The following is a 20483-nucleotide window of genomic DNA, read 5'->3' on the forward strand; positions in this document are numbered from 1 at the left end:
TACACTAAAAACAACTTTCAATGTCTTTTTTCATTATTATTATTATTAGTTATAATACCACAATTCTCTTACAAAACTCATTATATTGTAGCTTATTATGTGATTATAATAATTCAATTAGTTATAAATTCTCAATAGTATTATATATTTTACAAGTTCATGACCAAAATTGTTCAGCGTACATGCCTTCAACTAATATATCACAGTTTCAATGTTTCACCAAGAAAGACATCCTCCGAAAGAGTTGTTTTTTGATAAATAATTATAACATGCTGCTAACCTCACAGTTCGAACCCTTTTTCTCTTAAACTCCCAAGCACTTTTGGGATGTGTCAATTCAGCTACAAGGCCTTTGGCTCCAAAAGAGTCATTAAATGTGAATGTTTTTTAATTAAGAAAATGTAAACAAGATTTCTTTCGCCTTCAAAACCGTAATTGTTATAATAACATTCAAGGTCATAATACCACGCCATGGATATGAGTAAGCATGTCCACATTTTTTTTTTATGGATAAGCATGTGCACATTTAATACAAAAATGAATAATGTGTATGGGGGCGAAGTACACACAAATGTGCAATAATCAATTCCCTAAATATGCAAAATAGCTTACTACTTAGATACTTACAAAATAGGATGCAAAATTAGGTTTGGACCATCTACATTAGCAAAATTCTTAGAGCAGTGTGATGAGTGAAGCTTGAGAATGTACTTCCTATCTAAATCATATTGTTAGAAAGTACATGGTGATTAGGATGAGTAATTTTTAGGTATTCTTAGAGTACGAAGAATGACATTCCCTCCTCTTACATTTATGGTGGAGTCCACTAATTATATTTATAATGGAGTCTAACATGAGTAAAAGGAGGGAGTACAATTTTTTCGTATTTCTGGAGTAGCTAAGAATTTTCTGATAGGATTGCTTGGCTTAAAGAAGAAAAAATTAAAAGATGACTGGACAATACTTGTTAGCTACCAAACCAACTGTACGGCAGGAAAGAAAAGAAAAGAAATTAGGATTAGATTTATAACAGGAAGGATGTTGGAGTGGGGTCTTTACCATTGGATGAAGAGGGAAATATTTCTTTTTTAAACGTTCAATATAGCTATAGTCATCACAGGCAGCTTCTCGTTGAATTGACAAATTCATGATAGACACCATCCCAACCTTCATAAGCAATGACACGGCTACTGCTGCATTGTGCATTTGCTTGGCTTAAGTCTTCCATCAGTTCCATGTCTTTCTCGTAAACCAAACTGATCCCACATTGCCGCACAAGACATCCTGAATTAGAGGTCGTCTCAAATACAACCACAATCTGATTGCATTCCCCATTCCCAACAGTACCAAACCAATCATCACAAGACAAATACAATAACCAAACTTGGTCCTTACTACATACCCTAAAAAATATTTGAGAGACATATTGACTGTGAGGCATAGCACCAATGGCTTTCACACGAGCTCTAAGACCAAAGAAAAAGTCAGAATCGTCAGTTGCATTGAAAAGAGCACATAGAGTGAATCCCATCCACCTACTATTACACCAATTTGGAGACAACAATATGCTTATTGAGTTCCCCAACCTTTGATGAGTTAACCACCGTGGAACTAAACTTCCGGGAATAATTATCTGGAATTCAGTTTTAAATCCATCCTCTTTTCTTCTTTTGGTAGCAGTTTCATATCCAGTTTTTTGACAAAGGAGTCCCTGTACCCAAAAAAACACATGATATTCCATTTAACAAGTGAAGAGAAAGAGAGAAAGAAAGATGAGATTACCTTTAGGTAACGGTTCATTATTGTAAATGCCACTCCACCACTGCTCTCATCATACACAGGAAATGAGGAATAAGGTCGTGGCAAACTGATCAGTCTACGCAGTGCTGGTGATGGTTCTAGGGAACAACATCTTTCAATATTTATATATCTCATGGTTGATGGAAGCTCTGACACTGATCGTAGCTTCTTGCAGTGGCTCAAATCAAGAGCTTCAAGTTTTGAAAGTTGACTGATGATTGCAGGCAGGGTGACAAAATTGTTAGAACTTAGTGATAAATATTTTAACGAGGACAAGCAGCCTATACCATTAAGTTCTATTTCTTCAATTTGAGACATCACACTCAATTCAAGTCTTTCCAAACACTTTATTTTCCATAAGTTCTCTGGCAGATTGGCAAGTTTTGAGCATCCGGAAAGATTGAGAATTTTAAGAGACCTCAAACTATCGATGTTGCTTGGAAGGCATTCGAGATTTTTGCAGTCTTTTAGATCTAGAATTTTAAGGGCAGTGAAACACTCGATTGATGAGGGTGGTAGTTCCTTAATACCAGTCTCACCCAAAATAAGATCAGATAGGCTTTTCATAGTTCCCTTAAAATCTGGAATCTTCTTGATTTTTGAGCAGCCATTAAGATTAAGATACGTGAGGGACTCCATTTTAGCTGACATGCTGGGAAGATTGGTAAGAGATTTGCAGCCAGTCAGATCTAAATGTCTAAGCTTGCTGAGTTGTCCAATAGATGGGTGTAACCCAATTAAATTAGAGCACTGAGCAAGGCATAGTACCTCAAGTCTCGGAACCCCTGAAAAGTCAGGTGTCCTAATAAGGTTCTTGGAAAAGAGAAGATCGATAGACTTTAACTTTCCTAAACACTGTTAAAAGAAAAAAATATATATATAAATCCATTAAACATAGAATTTGGTTTAATAAGTAAGAATTCTTTGAAATTAAAACAACTTTATTAACGAAATTAAAGGAGGAAGGTTGAATACACCTGCACTATATTGTTGCTAACTTAAAGAAAAAAGAAATACAGAGTAATAAATAATAGAAAGGCAGTATAAAGAATCAAATTACCTTTGCTCCTTCCCAAAGATATTCACACTTGCTATCATACAAGTCAAGTCGAACAAGTTCCTTTGGTTGGAAACTAGATGGCAAACATTTTAAAGAACATGATGGCCATGAAAGATGTCTTAGGTCATTAGGAACACGATTGAGAGCAATTGGGATGTGCCACTCATTAATTATTAGCAATCTAAGATTAGACATCTTTGAAAAAACTTCAGAAAATTCTTCAAATTTGAAATTTGCTCTCCCAAAGTTGAAATCTGATCTCCCATAGTAGATGACTATGGCTTGAATTGCTTTTGTTGCCTATGATTTCACAAGCAAACACTTGAGATTTACACAAGCAAATGATAAGAACATTAAAATTACTACAGTAAAGCCTTAAAAGGAGATAAAAATATCTACTCCCTCAATTTTCCATATATATAACCTCTTCTTAATTATTGGTATGCTCAAGAAGGCTAAGGTGGGAAATTGCCTCATTGAACTGAACTAAAAATAATTTAATTTAATTTTAGGTTTGGCAACCTCTAGTATTTTTTCAACTAGATATCTCCTTTTGTTTTAACTATACTATGACAAGTAGTAGTGAATTTTAATGTCCATATTTTATTTAGTTAATGGGTGATGTGTCAATTTCTCATTAAAACAAAAGGATATTCCAGTTAATAAAATACCGGAAGTAAGTCAAATCCCTTAATTTTTGTATTCCACTTCCCTTCCAAAACAGTGGGTTCAACTTTCACTTTCATAATAGAAAATAGGAGGATGCACTACATATTATCGATTTACCATATGACATTGCAATTTTGTGGAGAAAATTACCGATTTACCATATGACATTGCAATATTTTGAAGAAAAAGAGCGATTTAAATGAAAATGTATAAAGATTGGTGTTTGGCTTTGCGTTTTTATAATAATACAATTCATGGAGTGTTATTTTCCTTTCCATTGCACTTTCACACAACAACTTTTCATATCAAAAATACTTTTTACCTTCAAAAGATTCTATCAAACAATATTTCATTTTTTTTATAAAAAAAAACACACATTTTCAAAACACAATTTTAAAAATCATTGAGCTTCAAAACACATTTTTTAAACAACCCAAACTAACACTAAGAGTCACATTAGTAATTAATAGATCATAGTACAACACTATATTTTAATCATGAGAAGTATTACATATTAAGTCCTATCAGAGTACTAGTATTAGCTGTGCTAGGCCAAATGTCATTTTAATATACCAAAATCTATTTTATCAATTTTAGCATAGCATTTAACAATACATCCTAAATCACATCTTTTATTTTAACATTCATCAAATTGAAATAATATAAGTATATTACCAACCAATTAAAATAAAAAACTCAATAAAAATACCAATTCATTTATTTGATATTTCACTCTATTTCCTCTCTCTATTTTAAACGTTTGGACTTTGGAGCCTTCTCTATTTCTTGAAAAAAAAAAAAGGTTTGAATCCTTCTCTCTTCTCTTTCTTCTTCTCCGTCTCACTCCCTATCTCTCAGTCTCTCTCACGCTCCAATCCTAGGAAAAAACACTACTACCATCAAATGTGTATCCCACCACCACCAAATTCGTCTCACTCCCTCTCTCTGCTATCTCAGATTCTCTCTCGTCTCAACCATGGCAGACTCCTTGAGCTCCACCATCGTTTCTAGTAGTGGTGCTCACAGCCATGGCTGAACCTTTGGGATGTGAAAAAGCTTGATAATTTGGCTTGGGTTTGAAATTTGGGGCATTTGGGTGTGGATGTTTTGTAGATCTTGATTAGTTTTTTATTTTTAGATCAATGGGTGTGGTTGTTTTGTAGATTTGTGGGAGGAGACAAAGAGCTAGAGATAAGAGAAGATGAGGGATTGGAAGAGTGATGGCTGAGAAAAAAGAGGGATTTTGACATGAGAGAGAGAGAGAGGGAATAAAAAAAGAGATTTTTTTTTTACAACATGCTACATTTAGAGCACTAGCATCAGTGTAAATGCTAAAAATAGCATTTAGCACGCCAAACACTAAAAAACCTCCTAAATCACGTGTTCCAAATGCCAAAAGATGTGGCATTGATCTACAGTTTCGTTCTAATAATAGAATGGTATAGTCAAAACTTTAAAATTATTTTTCATTATTTTACTCTACTTTTTTTCTCTCTTATCTCTCTCTCTCTCTCTCTCTCAGATTAAGCCACCAATCTCTACCCCAGCTGATCTCGCCAAGCCGCTAAACTCTGCTCGCCTCTACCTCTCGCCAAACTGTTAAACTCTGCCTGTAACTGATCTCTGTCTCGAACCTAGCCAAGTCAAGACCACCATGGTCGAGCTCCCATAGCTCGCTCTATCGATTCTCACTCAATCTCTAATTCTTTTCTACTTTCTTTATTTCTCTTTTATTAAATTTTATTATTATTTCTTTCACATATGGCCGAAAATCCCTCTCTTTGTTTGGTTATATATGGTTGATTTTAGGGATTGGATTTGGTTTGAGGTTTGAGAAGTGGGATTTTAATTTGTCATTCAAGGGTTAAAAAAAAAGGAAACTTTAGTGGGTTGATTTTAGGTCTGTAGGTTTGGTGTTTTGAGGTGGTGGTTAATTGATTTTTGCTAGTGGTTGGTGGTGGCGGGTTTGCTAGTGGGTTCTGATCTAGTGGGGGTGAGCTGTGGATGGTGGTGGGTTGTGGGGTGGAACCATGGGTTGTATTTGTATATTGAGGGCGGTTTGGGTCTAGTGTCCAGTGGCACTAGACCCGTTGAGATGGTGACATGTGTCTAAAAATGGACACATGTCACCATCCAATCAGGACCAGTGCACTGGAATCCTGACTAGTTATATTGTATGTATTATTTTAATGTGTTAAATGTTATGATAAAACATGTGATGTAGAATGTATTGTAAAGTGATGTGTTCAAATAGATAAAATAAGTTTTGTGTCAAAATTGCATTTGGTATAGCACAGTTGATGCCAATGCTCTTACCTTTCTACCAGTAGAAGGGTACTATAGCATGTTGTAAAAAAATTGGAATTTGGCATATCTTATGGAGCAAGGTTTTTGGTGTTTGGTGTACGAAATGCTAAAAATTTAGCATTTGGCACACCTGATGCCAATGATCTTAGTAACTAATATATTATAGTACATCATATTTTAAAGATTTAAAAAAAAAATTAATCAATTTAAAACTCATACTATCATACATTAAAATAAGAAAGTTGCACTTCTACCTTTTAGAAATTCATGACCAAGAAGGGAAAAATAGGAAATCACAACATTATTTTTTGAAGTGATGGAAGAAAGAAAATAAAGCCTATAGAATGAAGTTATTATTATTATTATTATTATTATTATTATTATTATTATTATTATTATTTAATAAAAAAATGTTAATATAGGATTTTCTTCTATGTAGCAACCATTAGATTAGTGATTGGACTACATTAGGAAAAATGAATTCAATTTGATTAACAATTACTTAATCATATTATGTTTTTAAAAGATGAGAGCATTCACGTCAGTTTATGCAAAATATATTAAGATTAAAATTTTAGCACCAAACCAAAACCCACCCACATCAGATCATCTAAAAATGTGTAAAACATTTACAAAGCTGCAGTAAGCATGTAAATATAGAGGTTACTATGGTTTTGTATTTCATTTTTTAATCTTCTCTCTCTCTCTCTCTCTCTCTCTCTCTCTCTCTCTCTCTCTCTCTCTCTCTCTCTCAGCTGCTCACCAACCCAAACAGTCTAATCACCATTGCAACCTAGCAGCACCACCATAACCCATTACAAAATTTGATCATCCTATCACAAAACCAGATCGACCCATCAATCGTAAAACCCAAATTAAACCCAATGCCAACTTAAACTTGTCAGCCCAAACCCAAAATCAAATCCAATCGGTAGCACAAAAAACCATACAACAAAGATCCAAGGTGTATGGGTGAACTCCGAATCTCACCATCGGTGTGTAAGGGAACTTGAAATCTTCAACTAAGGTTGCTAATTAGACCATGGAGGATCTGGTTGTTTGGATCTTTGCAAAACTGGTTGTGGATGGATTTTGGGTTGATCTATGATGGCAAGGTAGGTGGCGGTGATGAGAGTGAGGGAGAGAGAGAGAGAGAGAGAGAGAGAGAGAGAGTGTGTGTGTGTGTGTGTTAGGTTTGATGGCTTTGGAAAGGAAGAAAGAGTGAAACTGATTGTGTGAGAGAGAGACGGTGATTTTTGCTTGAGGGGGAGGGAGATTGGGAGAATTAATAAATAAAAATAGATAAAGAAATAGTATTTTAATGATATGTAGTGTAAATAGATAATCTAATGTGGATGTTTAAAAAAAAATAATTGTGTAAAATAGAACAAGTAGGTTCTTACACAAAATATGCAATAAATTTTACATAGGCTAATGTGAGTGCTCTAAGAAATCGTCATTGACAATATATTAGCATGTTAAATGAACATATTCTATATTCTGTTACTTAGATACTTAGGTGACCACTTACCTATTGAAGTTTTTTTTATTTATAATTATTTTAGAACTAATTTATTGAACACAATTATGTCACTACACCTACTCAATCTTATTTGCTAAAATAAAATTATAGCTTCTTACCATATTGTTCTCCAATACACGAAACAAATCCTCAGAGAGCCACAACCTACTCTACCTTCCAAGCTTTCCACATGATTGTTGACGAACAATTTTTTCACCCATTTCTTTTAGTAGATCATGCATCCCCAACTGTTCATCACAGTAATAGTCATATCTTGTGAGAGTTAGGAGAGATTTGTCCACGAGAACCCTTATACCAATCCTTGCATTGAAACCACAATTCTCTAATATATTTATTACTATACTTTTGTACCACCCCATAAAGAAACATGCAATATCTAAGAATATCTCCTTCCACATGTCCTCTAGTCCATAATAACTTATTTTAAGTATATCATATATTTCTTTTTTAGGATTTCCTTTAAAATAGTTCAATGCACTTTGCCATTCATCTATTGTTCTTCCAACTAAAAAGGAACCCAAAGTAACCAGAGCTAATGGAAGGCCATTAGCATATTTTACAACTTCCTGAGAGAGGTGAATATAACCTTCTTTGGGTTGCTCATTTTTGAAGGCTTTCAAGCAAAAAAGTTTTGAAGCATCATCAATATTCAGTCCATTAGGCTTATATATTTTAAGAACTCCATGTTCAACCAACACATGTTCATCTCTAGTTGTTATGATAATCCGACTCCCCAATCCAAACCAATGATGCTCTCCGGCCAATTTTTCTAATTGGTCTACATGATTAACATCATCTAGGACAAGTAGAACTTTTTTATGACGTAACTTATTCTTGATTATGTCAACTCCTTGATGAACATCCCATATATTTGTATTTCTTTCCTCCAAAATTTCTTCAAGAAATTGTTTTTGTAATTTAAGCAAACCACCTTTTTCTGACCTTTCCCTAACATCAGCAATAAAACTAGAAACTTCAAATTGATTAGAATACTTATCATAAACAACTCTAGCAAGAGTTGTCTTTCCCATTCCCCCCATACCACAAATCCCTATCATGCAAACATTATTCCCAAAATCTAAATATGAAGGGATCAATTCAGCCATGGTAGATTCTATTCCTATGAAGTTTTTGTTAATGCTTGAGAATTTTGAACTCAATTTCTTCATCATCTTTTCAACAATGTGATGGATAAATTCTGACTCATGCCTGCGAAGAAGATAGAAAATATTTATGTGATGGCCTAAACCAAATAAAAATATATATTATTTTGGACAATGTGTTGGATGAATTTTAACTCATGCCAATAAATGAGATAGAAAATAATTACATGATGGTCCAAACCAACTAAAAAACCCTAGGGAGGAGGAAAAATACTAGTCTCCTTGCCCAAACATATTTGAATGCATTTGCTCAAGTAACGTGGATACAGCTATCCATATAGGAACACAAGAGAGCTAAGTGGATGTAACTCCCTTTAGCGGAAGCGGAAGTATAAAATAAAGAACACATGAGAGTTACATGGTTCAATCTGGCTGTATACATCCATGAAGGAAACCCTTAAGAGCTCATCTTTGATATATGAGTGAAGTACAAATTTTGTATTACAATGAACCTAATCATGGGTGGAACCATAAATTTTGGGGGGAGGGGAGGCGAGACTAAACTATCATATTAATTTACAATTCAAGAAAAACTCAAGGTACTATATATATATATATATATATATATATATAGACACACGCACAAACCAAAGTTACACATCAACAAAATTATTTTATATGAGAATTTTACATCCTTTTAAACTTTGCTTAAGTGTCCATGAGTTTTTAATTTGTCACAGACTTATTTAACAAATATTTAAAAAAATCATTTATCATCTTCCATTAAAATTATAATCAACAGTGGTCTTTCATATGATAAAAATTCATCCATTATCATCTACATTGTGAAATTTTGAGCAATTTCTTTTTCAATGTAAACTATCAATTAAACATTATTAAGGTCAACTTTTGAACTAGATTTCTCATATATTTTAAACAACCGTAAGTACATAACAGTCATAGATATTAAATATAAGTATATAGCCAAAAATTAAATATAACAAAATCAATACAAGAAACCACAAAGTAATGGGGAAATTATACTTTTCCATCTTAAACTATACCCTAATTTATATTTACTCCCTTGAACTACAAGATTGCACGATTGTGCCTTAAACTAAAACCTGTGTAACACTTTAAACTCTCCTAACACTTTTCTATAGTTAAGCTAGACAAATAACGTAGTCACGTGAAACTCATGTAACACTTGTTGACATGGAACCCATTAATGCCACCTAAAATAACTGAAATGCCACTCACTATTAGTAACTTAAAAAGGGGAAAGAAAAAAAAAAAGACATGATAACCAAGCACCCAGATTGGATCTCTCACCGAACCAAATTGAATAAAGCGAAAGTGAATCTCTCTCCAATATGAATCCATAAAAGAAAGTGAGAAACCAAAAAAAAGTTGGATCATTCTCCAAAGTCCCTTTCATTGAACCCAAATTCCCTCTCACCATACCTAGATTGAATCTCTCTATCTCCTTCTCTATGAATAGACTACAGACATAATAGCCAAGCACGTAGTAACCACACATACCCAATATTAATAACTAGGGACGGAGCTATTGTTGGACGTGGGGGGCAATGCCCCCACCCCCTCCCCCCCCAACCCAATTTTTTTTTTTAAATGCTTATATATATTTATGAATTAAATTTACCAATTTGGTTCAGTAAACTACACTTGATCCCTCCTAACAATATTATTGGCACTCTAAAGGCGATAAAAAGAATTTATGGATCTAATCTATAAAAGAAAATTTAACAAGCCCAAAAAATTTAGCACAACAACATAAATCACAAAATAGCAAAGCTAAAGGAAATTTAACCCAATCAACCAAATTTTATAATAAAAAAAATAGCCAGGCCTTTCAAAAATTTAAAACAAAACTAATCTGTCATTCCATCTTAAAAAAAAAAACACAAACAAACAAATAAAACCCTAAGCCTAACCAAGAGACTTGGCGACTAATGGTTGAAGTAAAGCAATGAAGGGAGAGGTAGCAGCAGAGCTGCCAGCCCCGCCCCTAGCCCAGACTCACTAGATTTGGTATCTCTCTCGCTCTCTCTCTCTCTCTCTCTCTCTCTCTCTCTCATGAGCAAGTGAGCAACGAGCACATCTCTTAAACTCTTCGATACAAAAGACAGAGAGAGAGAGAGTTCTTTCTCTTTTTAAGAGACTTAAACAATGAGTTTAAAAAATAGTAGAAGTGACTAGTGGTGGATTGATATCCACCCACGTGTTGTGCTCTATGAGTTGAATTTTGTCTTTTTGTGCTTATATGAATAGCAGTTTTTTTAATGGTAAATAGTTACGTTTGTCTGTTAGTGTCTTTTTTTAAAAGTAAAAATTGAGTTTGTTTGAAACTTTGAAATTAATTGGGAGTTGAGATATAATAAAGTTAGTAAATTGTAGTGTTGTGTACATAGCGCAACAATGAATATTTTTTATTTGTACGTGCTTCATTCCTTATTGAGGGTTTATTAAGAGTCTGTTTGGAAATAGTTTATTTAGTTGAAATTAAAAACTTTTTACTGAAAGTATTGTAAATAAAGGTAGCTGAAATAATACAGTGAGACCTATGAATAGTATCAAAAAGTGCAATGAGACCTATGAATAGTAGCAAAAATAAGTTGAATAAAAAAAAAGCTAGCTTTTTAAGCCAATGTCAAATGTAACCTAATATTAAATGGAAAACTTATTTAGAGTTTTGTAATGATTTTGTTTTAGTTATACTTCGCCCCCTCTAATACCAAGTTCTGGCTCCGTTAATAACCTTGACATAGACCCAAACCAGTGTGAGTGATACCGTACCGTACCGACCGGTACAACCGGTATATACTGTACTGGCCAGTGCACTGGTACAGATACACCCCCTATTTCGTACCAGAAAAAATACCAACTGTACCAGCGAAATCCGGTTGTTTCAGCTGGTAAATGGATACCACGAAATGTTTTTTTTTTTGTTGTAATTTTGGCAGTTTTTAATGGCAGGATGGTAATTTTAGAATCTAATTCTAACCCTAACACTACCCCGAAACAAAAAATCCTTAACAAGGCAGTGCAAATCTAAGTAAGCTAAGACATCCTACCAGAAAGGAGAAAAATGAAAGAAAAATGAACAATAGGTTTGCAAAATGAAGTTAGAATCACCTCTTCTTCTAGACTTCAACTTCATTATTCTTCACATTTTTCTTTTATCATCATCTTCTTTAAGGACTCAACGATGACTGATTTGCTTCTTCTGTTTTGTAACTTCGTTCTCTAAATGCCACTCTTCCCTGGTCTTACCTTTTGTTTTTACAATGTAAATGTTAAGTAACTTGTATGCTTAGTTAAAAGAGTACACTTGCCTTTTGATTTTCTCAAAGCATCAGATGATATTTTGAATTGGTGTCATCAATCTTTTGACACGTGGGATTAGCATTCATTGAGTTTGGTGGGTGTTTGATTATTTAATAGTTTTCACTTTTATATATTTATGTTGATAACTCCATCAAAAAATATAAAAAGTTGCCAAAGTGATATATTGAGTTATTAGAAATATAACTTTGTATATTGTATAAAATAGTAAAAAATAGCGATAAACCCGAAACGGTACACTAGTATTGACCGGTGCCCGAAATATATCGTACTGCTAGTCAAACAGGTACAACCTCTGATACGGTATTGACTTCCTTGACCCAAACATGATTACCCAACCACAACCTGCCGGCAACAAAGAGAAAAGCTAGCATATGATAACCCTAACCCAAATTCGTCAACAACTAAGAGAAAAAGCTAGCTATACGAACTCACAATAATGACATGATCTAAAGCAGTTGTTCTCCCACCATTGTGATCATCACCACGAGATCAGTTTTTTGTGTTTGTTGCTTGATCTCTTTGTGGCATATTTCATTTTCTGAGTTTGTTATTCGTTTGGATTCATTGTTCATTGTTAAGGACATATTTTATGTAGTTGGCTATTCTTTTGACAAAACGCACTTTACTTGTATTTGGGTAGATATAGGATGTGTTTAATACTTCAAAGAACATGTTGTTCAAGTCTGGTATTAAAGCCCTGAAGATTGGACCAAGAAACAAGTTTACTAAAGCTGGACACCTGCTGGACACCTACGGATAGCTGCTAGACACCTACTGGACACCTGGTGGATAACTGCTCGATAGATAGCTATCTATCGAGGTTTAATGAGGCTCGACTTATGCTATCTATCGAGGCTATCTATCGAGGTTACGGAAATCAGAATTTTCAGATCTAATTTTTGGGCTAGGCTTTTGTATTTGTGTAGGGTTTCTTTTCTCACAACTCTAGACATATATAAGGCATATTTTAGAGGTCGTCACATAAGAAAATACAAGGAGAACATATGCAAAAGGTGACCGAAGCCTTATTCTCTCTAGAAGAAGCTACTGCGTCTTTGCGCCTTAGGGTTTTATAACCAAGTGCTTCTTGATCTTCATTATTGATGAAGTGAAGAACTTTGCAGCCAACATTCTTCTTTCTCAAGTTGGTGAGTGAGTCATGTATTGGGATTCGTGCAAAGGAGTGAGTCACGTACTGGGATCCGTGCATTAAAGAGTGGCGTTCATATATTGAAGAGTTCAGAGGTTTTGAAGCGGTAGAAGGTTTCTGCTGTGAGTTCATCTACGGGAATTATAGAGTTTAGGGGCAAATGTTTTGTACTAGATCTGAAACTTCTCTTTACTATTGTGGATTGCTTTTCGGGAAGGTTTCCCCCCAGGTTTCTTACTGTGAAACTGGTTGGTTTCATTGGTTTTCCTGAGTCATCATATCTTGTCTTATTTATTTTTCCGCTACACTTAGTTTTGATATGATATTGATGTTTGTTTGTTTTAACAAGTTTTATGCATAATAAATCTAATTAACAACTTGGATTTAAAATTTGTTAATTCTTTCAACCGGTGTCTAAATTTCCCAACAAGTGGTATCAGAGCGAATACACTTTGATTGGATTAATTTCCTGAGTGTGATCCTTGACCCTCGTTGTCATGAATTGTGGACAATCTCTTTTGATTCCTCCTTTATTTGATGGCACTAATTATGCGTACTGGAAAGTTCGTATGAAAGTTTTTTTGCAGGCTCTAGGTGAACAGGTATGGCAAGCTGTTGAAGTTGGTTGGATTAAGCCAAAGGAATCGCCGGTGGATTGGGATAATGCAACAATCATAGCGGCAAATTTCAACAGTAGAGCCTTGAATACTTTGTTTTGTGGGATGACCAATGAGAAATTCAAGAAAATATCATCCACAGAAATTGCCAAGGAAGCATGGACCATTCTTGAGACCACCTATGAAGGTACCCAGGCAGTAAAGACTGTGAAGCTTCAAAGACTCACTAGTAGCTTTGAAGAAATAAGGATGGAAGAGGATGAGACCTTTGATGAGTTCTATGCTAAATTCAAGGATATTGTGAATTCTACCTTCAACCTTGGAAAGTCTATAGCAGAATCCAAAATTGTTAGGAAAATCCTTAGGTCCTTACCTGAAAGATTTCATGCCAAGGTCACTGCCATTGAAGAAGCAAATGACATTGATCAAATTCCTTTGACTGAGCTTATAGGGAACCTTCAAACTTATGAGATGGGATTAGGCTCAATGGGAAAAGGTGGAAAGAGTAAAAACTTGGCTCTTAAGGGTATAGAGGAAGAGATTGAGGACTCTGAAGATGAAGATGAAGATGATGATGAGGATAAGGATCTAACCTTCATAACTGATGAGATTATCAAGCTTCTTCAGTTTAGGAAAAAGGATAAGGGCGAACCTACTAGGAAATCTAACTCCTCTAGGAAGGGTAAGAATGAGAAAACCCCCATTCAATGCCATGAGTGCAAGGGTTTTGGTCATATGAGGATAGAGTGTCCAAACTACCTTATGAAGAAAAAGATCAAGAAGTCAGAAGATAAATGGTTGGTTACTACTTGGAGTGACACTGAGAATGACTCTTCTGATGAGTATGTGGATGAATGTAGTCATGTTATGGTCTTTGCTGCCTCAACCGATAAGGTGATTCTGGAGAGTGCTAGTGACAGTGATGATTCTTCTAATGATGAAGTATCCAAGAAGTTGACCCTTCAGGAAGCCTATGATAAGCTATGCACTGGATTCATAAGATCTGAAAAGACTTCTCATCTTTGTAGAAAAGAGCTTAATGAGGTAAAAACTGAAAAAGCTGATATGTTAATCAAACTGGATGAGACTACAAGGTTAGTTGAGACTCTCATTGTGGAGAACACCTCATTAAAAGAGAAGGTCAAGAATCTTAAGGTTAAGCTTAGTCAAGCTAGAACTCAAATACAGAGGATGTCTAGTGCAAAGCTTGAAGAGGTCTTGAGTACTCAAAAGCCTAGTTCTGATAAGACTGGCTTAGGATATGATGTCTCCTCCGGCCTCTCCTCTTCCACGGCTTCTGGATCAAGGACTGTCATTGTGCCTCAATCCGAGAAAGGTAATTAAAGTATGAAATCCAAAACTGTTTTGGCTAATTCTAAATCCTTTGTTAGACCTCATGTTTGTCACCACTGTGGTGTTTCTGGACACATTCTTCCTAATTACTTTAAGTTGTATCCTCATAAGCAATTGTCCAAACGATCACAAGTTTCCTCTCAAGGACCTACACCTTTGTTTGGAGAGTTATTAAAAGTCTTGAGCTTTTTAACTCAATTTCAAGAGAATCTTAATTCTTCCATGTATTTTAGTAGACATACTAGGACACGTGCCTTTTCATCTTCACGGCCAAAGACTCGTACTGTGTGGGTGAGAAAGGAGCCTAAGACATAATTGTCTTTTCTGTTTGTCCTATGCTTTAATTCTTTCTATCCGTAGTAGAACTCTCTTTGCTTGATTTCTTATCTTCTTTTAAAATCATGCTTTCATGCATTTGCATTCGTCTATCATGCCTTCATGCATTTGCATTTTTCTTTCATGCCTTCACAATTGTTTATCTGTTTTTGTTTGATTGGTTAGTTTTTATTTTGTTTTATTTTCAAAATAAAAAAAAATTGAAAAATTGAAAAATACTAAAACAGTGTGTGTGTGTGTGTATGTGTACATCGGTTCTTGTAAACCTTAAAATGGTCATTGAAATAGAGTTTTCTAAACTTTGTATCTCTTGTAGCTTGGATGAGCATTCTTATGCATAACTAAGCAAGTGAGCTTTGTGGCTCTTTGTTTGTGATGAGTAAGGTTAAGTGATCTCTTGAACTTAACATTCGTATCACTCTTTTTGACGGGTAGGACTGAAAAATCCTAAGAGAAAGACATAAATAACCATCTCACCACTGTTACTCGCCAATCATGAAATGACATCTGTATGCTTCGGCATAGCAAAAGTGCAATGTCAAAAGCTTAACGTAATTGGGTATTTATTTTCTCTCTTTTATATACTCATGCATGGTTTGCTTAATACAAAGAAAATATGCAAAGAAAATAAAAGCAAAAAGAACAAAATGCTTTAAATATGATTGCAAGCGTGTTTTCTAGGAGATGTAGGAGTTATAGGATGTACCTCAAAGGTGATAGTCCCCATCAAACAGTTATGATTGTGTGTGAGTTAAAGTGATTTTCTCATATCTCAAATCGTCATAACATAGAGACACTTATACAATCTTGAGATGTTTTTCACACACAACACGTAATATTCTTTGCTACTTTTGATACATGTGCAGGCACAATGTGATTTGGCCATCACAAGGTTTACATGTGTTAATGTATGCTCACTAAACTGTCTTAACTTGTTTTTGAAATATAAAATTGGTTCAACTTGTTTAGTGTGTGTGTGTGTGTTTTTGGGATCTCAAATGCTTAACTCTTTGTTGGTTGAGAGATGTTTTGAGAGGTTAAAATGTCGGTTGGGTCATTGGCTGAGTTGCATGTTTGATTGCATTCATATCTATGTTTTTTCTCTTCTTGAAAAACTGTTTTTAAGCCATCTCGACACCTCCTCGACACCTCTCGATACCTAGCTTATCTGTCGAGTTCTTCTGTTGCATCTTATCACAATCTCGACACCTCTCGATAGCTAGGTGGATCGATCGAGAAAGTTTCTGTCCTCTCGATAGTTTCTCGATAGCTGTTCGATCCATCGAGGTCTGCTCGATAGCTCCTCGATACCTCTCGATCCATCGAGATCCTCTGCATGCATTTTTTTCATGTTTTGCATGTTTATTTTATCTTGTCATCCATAGCATATTGTTTCATTACATTCATGCATTTTTATAGATTCTTTGTACCCCCTTGATCATTTTTGATCATCTTTATGTTTCTCAGTGAAGCTTTCTAGCTTCTTGTACCCATTGTCAATCGTGACAAAAAGGAGGAGAAATTGGAGAATTTGTAGGTTCTTTCTTTAAGATTCTACAAGTTAGGAGGAGAAATACATGTCTCTGTAAGGGGGAGATGTGTTTCATCTTGTTAGGGGGAGTGTTCACCTCCTTGTTGTTGTAGGAGCTTCTTTTAGCTTCTTCTTCTTGTACCTTAGGTCTTGTGACCATGTTTACATACATTGTGCTCATCTTTGTTATATATGTGATGATGTATGTTTTCTTCACCTACCTCTACATGTGTTGTTTCTTTTCTATCTTTATACACATGTTTCTTTATTTGTTTGCAATCTATTATTTCTGTTTCACACTAAGATGCCTTGATGAGTTTTGTTTAAAGTGTTTCAGAAATACAGGTTGTCAAAGTCTTCCATGCCATGAACTCTCTTCTTGCAAAGTTTTTCAAGAGTTTGTGTTAAAGTACATTTTATTGTATTCAACAAGTGAGTATGAGTTGAGTGATTTATGACTTCTCTTATATGTTCATTTGTTTGTTGTGGTTTTGTCACGGATTGCCAAATGGGGAGATTGTTAAGGACATATTTTATGTAGTTGGCTACTCCTTTGACAAAACGCACTTTACTTGTATTTGGGTAGATCTAGGATGTGTTTAATATTTTAAAGAACATGTTGTTCAAGTCTGGTATTAAAGCCATGAAGATTGGACCAAGAAATAAGTTTACTAAAGCTAGACACCTGCTGGACACCTACGGATAGCTGCTAGACACCTGCTGGACACCTGGTGAACAGCTGCTCGACAGCTGCTCGACAAATAGCTATCTATCGAGGCTATCTATCGAGGTTACGAAAATCAGAATTTTCAGATCTGATTTTTAGGCTAGGCTTTTGTATTTGTGTAGGGTTTCTTTTCTCACAACCCTAGACATATATAAGGCATATTTTAGAGGCCGTCACATAAGAAAATACAAGGAGAACATATGCAAAAGGTGACCGAAGCCTTATTCTCTCTAGAAGAAGCTACTGCGTCTTTACGCCTTAGAGTTTTATAACTAAGTGCTTCTTGATCTTCATTATTGATGAAGTGAAGAACTTTGCAGCCAAAATTTTTTTGCTCAAGTTGGTGAGTGAGTCACGTATTGAGATTCGTGCAAAGGAGTGAGTCACCTACTAGAATTCGTGCATCAAAGAGTGGCGTTCATATATTGAAGAGTTCAGAAATTCTGAAGTGGTAGAAGGTTTTTGATGTGAGTTCATCTACGGGGATTGTAAAGTCTAGGGACAAAGGTTTTGTACTAGATCTGAAACTTCTCTTTACTATAGTGGATTGCTTTTCGGGAAGGTTTCCCTCCATGTTTTTTACTGTGAAACTGGTTGGTTTCATTGGTTTTCCTGGGTCATCATATCTTGTCTTATTTATTTTTCCGCTGCACTTAGTTTTGACATGATATTGATGTTTGTTTGTTTTAACAAGTTTTATACATAATAAATCTAATTAACAACTTAGATTTAAAACTTGTTAATTCTTTCAACCGGAGTCTAAATTTCCCAACATTCATCATATTATCATAGTTGATTTGTTGTTTGATCTCTTGTGGCATAGTTCATTTTCTAGGTTTGTTGTTCATTTTGTTTATTTTCTTTCCTCTCTAGTCAAACAAGATTTTAGGGGAAATTGGGCATTTTGCTCTAGGTCTTAGGGGGGCATTGTGGTCATTTTAAGTGGGGTTAGTGGGTTCAATGTCAACAAGTGTCACGTGCAACTCATGTTACTATGTTTTTCCGTCCAAACTAGAGATCTATGGCCAAAAGGAAAAAGAAAAAAAAAATCACTTTTGTATCTCAAGGCATTGTCAGATTTTGCAAGAATAATTAGGTGGTGCACCTACTAATAATTGCACTATGAATTTTCATGCATCGATTATATATTATAAAAGTAAAGTTTTATTAATCAACTAAAAAAGTGCCCCCATTTACACAGGAGGTACACACAATAGGAACACAAAATTCAGAATGAAATTTTTTTTCATACGTCAACTTCAAGATTTGCTCTTCTTCAAATATCAAAGCCAAAGCCAATATTTTAATTCTGACATGTGTATGAGATTCTTCTGATAAGTTAGTGGTACCAATTGATTTAATAAATTAAAGGAAAAAGAAGAAAGAAAATCATAAACAATAAGATAAATAAATAGATATTAAACTAAAAAGAAAAAGGTCAAGAAGAATTTTGCACCTCCCAAGATTTTAATGTCATTTTTGCTTACCTCCAAGAAACTTTTTATCAAGGAAGAGGGAAGAATTGAGTGAGAATGTCAGAATTTTGATGAAAGTGAGAGGCTTTTGCTTTTGGGGAATTGGGTAGCTGGTCTCTGTAAGAATTTTATGATATGAAAATAAAAAGGCCGCTTCTAAAACAAGCCAATACAAAAAGTTAAGGATAAATTAAGTTACTTTACCTTAGGTGTAGTAAATTAGTTTCCTAAATTAAATTAAAAACCTTTTTGCATTCACTAATAAACTACAATGGCATTATTTTCAAGAATAATTAAATGTAATAAAATTAGCCTATTTTCAGCCAATTCTATTCTGCTCCTCTCCTTCCCTCCTCAATCCAAACAAGCCCTAAGTCCTAAACAAAGGGTCTCACTAAATATTTAACTAGTATATGTTGTAATATTTTAATCCATGCATATTCTGCTACCATTTAATAGCTATTTATATAATATACTTCATGATATAAGTTTATATATGAGAAAATAAATTTTTCAAGAAAATTATACCTATTCTGTAAATCCCAACCAGAGAGATTAGCCACTTCTCTCAAAGTACCTCTCCATGTTTCCACCTTCTCTATGCTCTCCTTAAAACTTTCTTTGTGTTCATCAAATGCTTTTGCAAAAGTTCCCATTTGTTTCCGCACATCAGATGGATCAATGTGGTAAAAAATTGGCAAAACTTCCAGTCCTGTCTTTTTCTTGCATCTAACAATATGCACTAGTTCATCCAAGCACCATGTTGAAAATGCATAGTTTATTGAGAAGATGACAATAGCAAATCTTGATTCTTCTATGGTTTTCACGAGCTCTTGTGAAATGAATTTTCCTTTCTCAAGTTTTTCATCATCCCTAAAGGTCAAAATACCTTTATTTTTCAAAGCATTATATAGATGGTCCGTAAAGCTTTTACGTGTGTCCTCACCTCTAAAACTGAGAAAGACATCATATGTCCACCAAGGTGTTGAACAAGAAGACGGTGATGAAGTTGAGGCTTCTTGGGTGCTCATGGAAACTGGTAAATCTTGAACTATAAAATAGATCCACACAAAAAAAAAAAAGGTACGTTCAATTAAAATGAAGAGTAATATATTAAAAGGAAAGAAAATTAAGGAAAGAGAAAACAATTTGATGTGGATTTTTCATCTCAAAGGCGAAGTGAAAGGAAAGATATAAAGTTGATGAATATGAGAGAGAATTGAGAACTTACCGATCGAAACTCTCCTGAAACAACGCCTGATTTAATTCCTACTAGATAGTGTGTCCTGTTTAATGAAGGAATGAATACTGTTCTTTCTCCGCGTATGTGTGAGAGAGGGGAAGAGAGAGATGGGAGGAGATTTCGCCACAACTCTTTCCGTTTCCGTGATTTCGTAATGACCAGGCTTTACGTTTTTAAATACTCCAACAATGCACCACCGC

At 34.7% G+C, this 20483-nt stretch overlaps 1 pseudogene; it reads right to left on the reverse strand.

The window, feature by feature from the left end:
* Nucleotides 1-913: 913 nt before the first annotated feature.
* On the reverse strand, nt 914-20323 carry LOC142611183 (TMV resistance protein N-like; annotated as a pseudogene).
* Between the last annotated feature and the right edge of the window lie 160 nt (nt 20324-20483).

The sequence above is a fragment of the Castanea sativa genome, chromosome 9 (assembly GCF_040712315.1).
Source record: "Castanea sativa cultivar Marrone di Chiusa Pesio chromosome 9, ASM4071231v1".
Taxonomy (NCBI): Eukaryota; Viridiplantae; Streptophyta; class Magnoliopsida; order Fagales; family Fagaceae; genus Castanea; species Castanea sativa.